The sequence below is a fragment of the Myxocyprinus asiaticus genome, chromosome 16, assembly GCF_019703515.2.
Source record: "Myxocyprinus asiaticus isolate MX2 ecotype Aquarium Trade chromosome 16, UBuf_Myxa_2, whole genome shotgun sequence".
In the NCBI taxonomy this organism is placed as follows: Eukaryota; Metazoa; Chordata; class Actinopteri; order Cypriniformes; family Catostomidae; genus Myxocyprinus; species Myxocyprinus asiaticus.
Genome location: NC_059359.1, coordinates 47,555,150 through 47,560,474, shown reverse-complemented (window position 1 = coordinate 47,560,474; position 5,325 = coordinate 47,555,150).

Below are 5,325 nucleotides of genomic sequence, written 5' to 3'. Positions count from 1 at the left end.
TAGCTGATTGGCATGTCACCATATTCTAATTTTTTGAGATAGTGAATTGGTGGGTTTTTGTTAAATGTAAGCCAAAATCATCACAATTAAAAGAACCAAAGACTTAAACTACTTCAGTCTGTGTGCATTGAATTTATTTAATACACAAGTTTCACAATTTGAGTTGAATTACTGAAATAAATGAACTTTTCCACGACATTCTAATTTATTGAGATGCACCTGTATTTGGGTTTAGGGAAAGAGTTGGGGTAGGGTTAGGTTTAGGATTAGGGGTTAAGGTTAACAGTGTAACTAAAGATGTAATTAAATGCAGGTACTTCAAATGTAAGTACAATGCAACAACATGTATGTACATAATAAGTACATTGTATCAAATGCATAAGTACATAGCAGTTAAAGACCAACCAATAAAGTTGGTCCCAGTTTACTAATGCTTTAACTTTGATACTTTTTTTTTAATACAATTTTAACATCTTATTTGATATAATGGTATATTTTATCACAAAAAAATATGTATAAAACATATTCATGGTGCTGCAACACCATCATAATTTCCTTTACTGGCCATTTGCCCCCACCACCACAGAATATGCATTTCCTTATTTCCTGATATTAAAAAACAATTATAATTTGATTTTCAATAAATATTTAATGAACATATTAACTGTAATAGACCACTGAGAAACCCATATCCATCGACCATTGAAACCCACTATGATGTTTCTCTTAATCTCAAAAACATGTTAAATCCAGTATTTCTGAGACACAAACGTCACTGTTTAAGGTCCTCTGGAAATCCGGCAACTAGATTCTAACAGAGGGCAAACAGAATAATATCTTACATTTTATTGATCACATCAGTTTCTGCTGCTCTTTTTTTCTATAAATGCGTGACTCTTGAGCGCAGCTGTCCGATCAGCATAGCAGCACAGAAGGAATGTTACCAAAACCTTGACAATGTGTCCACGACAACACGTTAAAGTTTGAACGCTCAAGATTTGGTAATAGCAAAGCAGATATCAAACTCCTTGTACGTTCTTTGTGGCAACACTCCTCCTAAGCAGATATGACACTTATGGCATAAGTGTGATTGGGTTCAAATTAGTCATTGCATATTTTAATTTTCGATTGCAAATTTGAGCAAATTTGAACAAAACTGTAGTACTGTACAGTCCTGACGTAGTAACAACTGCAAAAATAATTTACTGTGGTGTTGTTAAACTAGTAAAATTTTCACACAAGAAACAACTATTTTGGTACTAGCGCTTACAGTTGAAAAAAGACACCCAACTGGTACTATGTACACAACAATTCTCTGGGAAACATGCCACAGAGATAAGATAGCATTAACCTGCATCCTACTTGCTTTCTTCTGTGGGTTTCTGGAAATCCACATCCACACCATTAATATATACAGTTGAAGTCAGAAGTTTACATACACCTGAGCCAAATACATTTAAACTCAGTTTTTCACAATTCCTGACATTTAATTGTGGAAAACATTCCCTGTCTTAGGTTAGTTAGGATCACTACTTTATTTTAAGAATGTGAAATATCAGAATAATAGTAGAGAGAATGATTTATTTCAGCTTTTATTTCTTTCATCACATTCCCAGTGGGTCAGAAGTTTACATACACTTTGTTAGTATTTGGTAGCATTGCCTTTAAATTGTCTAACTTGGGTCAAACATTTTGGGTAGCCTTCCACATGCATCTCACAATAAGTTGCTGGAATTTTGGATTCCTCCAGATAGAACTGTTGTAACTGAGTCAGGTTTGTAGGCCTTCTTACTCGCACACGCTTTTTCAGTTCTGCTCACAAGTTTTCTTTCGGATTGTCAGGGCTTTGTGATGGCCACTCCAATACCTTGACTTTGTTGTCCTTAAGCCATTTTGCCACAACTTAGGAGGAATGCTTGGGGTCATTGTCCATTTGGAAGACCCATTTGTGAGCTTTAAATTCCTGGCTGATGTCTTGAAATGTTGCTTCAAAATATCCACATAGTTTTCCTTCCTTATGCTGCCATCTATTTTGTGAAGTGTGCCAGTCCCTCCTGCAGCAAAGCACCCCCACAGCATGATGCTGCCACCCCCATGCTTCATGGTTTGGATGGTGTTCTTCGGCTTGCAAGCTTCACCCTTTTTCCTCCAAACATAACAATGGTCATTATGGCCAAACAGTTCAATTTTTGTTTCATTAGACCAGTGGACATTTTGCCAAAAAGTACGATCTTTGTTCCCATGTGCACTTGCAAACTGTAGTCTGGTTTTTTAATGGCGGTTTTGGAGCAGTGGCTACTTCCTTGCTGAGCAGCCTTTCAGGTTATGTTGATATAGGACTCGTTTTATTGAGGATATAGATACTTGTCTACCTGTTTCCTCCAGCATCTTCACAAGGTCCTTTACTGTTGTTCTGGGATTGATTTGCACTTTTCACACCAAACTATGTTCATCTCTGGGAGACAGAATATGTCTCATTCCTGAGTGGTATGATGGATGCGTGGTTCCATGGTGTTTATACTTGTGTACTATTGTTTGTACAGATGAACGTGGTAACTTCAGGTGTTTGGAAATTGCTCCCAAGGATGAACCAGACTTGTGGAGGTCCACAATTTTTTTTCTGAGGTCTTGGCTGATTTCTTTTGATTTTCCTATGATGTCAAGCAAAGAGGCACTGAGTTTGAAGGTAGGCCTTAAAGTACACCCACAGGTACACCTCCAATTCAGTACACCTCCTATCAGAAGCTAATTGTCTAAAGGCTTGACATCATTTTCTGGAATTTTCCAATCTGCTTAAAGGCACAGTTAACTTAGTATATGTAAACTTCTGAACCACTGGAATTGTGATATAGTCCATTAAAAGTGAAACAATCTGTCTGTAAACAATTGTTGGAAAAGTTACTTGTGTCATGCACAAAGTAGATGTCCTAAACAACCAGCCAAATCTATAGTTTACTAATATTAAATCTGTGGCGTGAGTAACAAATTAGCTTTAATGACTTAAATCTAAGTGTATACAAACTTCTGACTTCAACTGTATATACTGTATGTATAGAAGGGATATGCACAGATGGTCTTTTCGGTTTACTGTTTTTCATGCCTGTATTTGAACCTTCCATCCATCCTCTGTAGCCACTTGTCCTGTGTAGGGCCGTGGGTAGTGCTGGAACCTATCCCAGCTGTCTCGGGCCAAAGGCAGGAACTAACATCACAGGACTATCACACACAGACATACACATTCACACTCTCATTCACACCTATGGACAATTTACAGTATTCACTTGACCAGCATGTTTTTGGACTGTTGGGGAAACTGGAGCACCTGGAGGAAACCCACACAAACACAGGGAGAACATGCAAAATTCAGGATGAGTGAGATGGGACTCAAACCAGGGGCCTTCTTGCTGTGAGGCGACAGTGCTACCCACTGAGCCACCTGATCCATTGAGCTGAATGTCTTTCACTGTAGACGCATTGTCAAATTTAAAATAACTTAAATTAGAGGAGCCTGGGTAGCTCAGTGAGTATTGACGCTGACTACCACCCCTGGAGTCGTGAGTTAGAATCCAGGGTGTGCTGAGTGACTCCAGCCAGGTCTCCTAAGTAAACAAATTGGCCTGGTTGCTAGGGAGGGTAGAGTCACATGGGGTAACCTCCTTGTGGTCGTTATTAGTGGTTCTCACTCTCAATGGGGCACGTGGTAAGTTGTGCATGGATTGTGGAGAATAGCATGAGCATCCACGTGCGGAGTCTCCACGGTGTCATGCACAATGAGCCATGTGATAAGAGGCATGGATTGACGGTCTCAGAAGCGGAGGCAACTGAGACTTGTCCTCCGCCATCTGGATTGAGGTGAGTAACCGCGCTACCAGGAGGACCTACTAAGTAGTGGGAATTAGGCATTCCAAATTGGGGAGAAAAGGGAATGAAATAAAAAATTAAAAAAAATTATTATAAACATATCTTGGGATACCTGCGGCATTCTGTTTCATTCGTTGCACTGCATTTAGCTTTTTTAATGCAGGTCTCACAAAGATTCGACGTTCTGAAGAAGTTCAAATTGCAAAGACTTCATGAGACTGTTACACATGATTCTAGATTTTTTCACCCAGCAAAGTTTCAGTGCTTCATAAACATTAAGCCAATGTTTTTGTTGTGATTAATTATGTACAATAATTTCACAAGTTCAATTCTAAACCATTTAAAAATCAAAGCATCCCAGAGACGCTAATTAACTGCAGCAGTGCACATGACTCCATGCACATGTGCTGTCTCATAGAAATGTGAACCAGCCACATATCAGGCATTTAATGGCATTTTTTGTTGTTGTTATTGTTGTTGTTGGTTAAGAATACTATTTGATTTTAGGCAGTGACATTTGATTTGTTTGACTTTGATTTTTTTTTTTTTTTTTATCATTTAAAGATCTATGTATTGTGCTATTTAGACTCATAGCTCAAGGTGCACTTTTGTCCTTCTAATTTGAGTTTTTGATGCATAATCATTGCAATAAATGTTTTTTTATTCCGAATTCCCGCCTCCCGACAAATAACAGAATAACCGTTCGTGGTTATCCGAATATTATAAACGGTTTCCGTGCACATCCCTAGTATATTTCCCCATTGATTCAGACCTGATGTTGCACATAGTTGCAAGCTAAAACATAAATCTTTAACCTCTACAATGGGCTTCTGAACTTGTATGACCTTTATATGGGACTTTATTGAACACTTTTGGAATGAATTGTTGTGCAGTGATCTTTCACTGTATAGGAGTCAGACACATTTCCAATATTTAATTACTGCAGAATATGTTTATTCAAGCAAATGGTTAGCATAAGTCATGAATTCACTACAAGAAATACAGTGTTGGATTGGGTATCTGAGATATAATTTCATGAACTAACATGCCAGTGCTGTCAACACCCCACTCACTCATGTCACTTGCACTTGTTGACAGTGTGATGACATGTTGCCATCATAAAGGTGAGATGTGTCACTGTTGCAGGCCTAACTATAGAAACCTGGCTAAAAGTTTCCCTGTTGGAATGCTAAAGCACCAAACAAGGCACTAGGCATTTTTCCACTGCAGGAACTTTTCGTAGTTCCTGGAACTATTTCAGTATCTCGTTGTTTTTCCACAACATGATAACCCTCCCCGTGGAGCTAAAACCTGAACCAAACCAGCAAACGCTTCTCGTTGGTCAAGAAAAATGCGTAATCAGCCAGCAGACAGCCGATACCGGCCAAAGTGTGGTTAGTAACCTTCGTTAAAACTTTTGTTGATTATGTTATAACAAAAAGTTGTTGCTATTGTAGGCTTTTC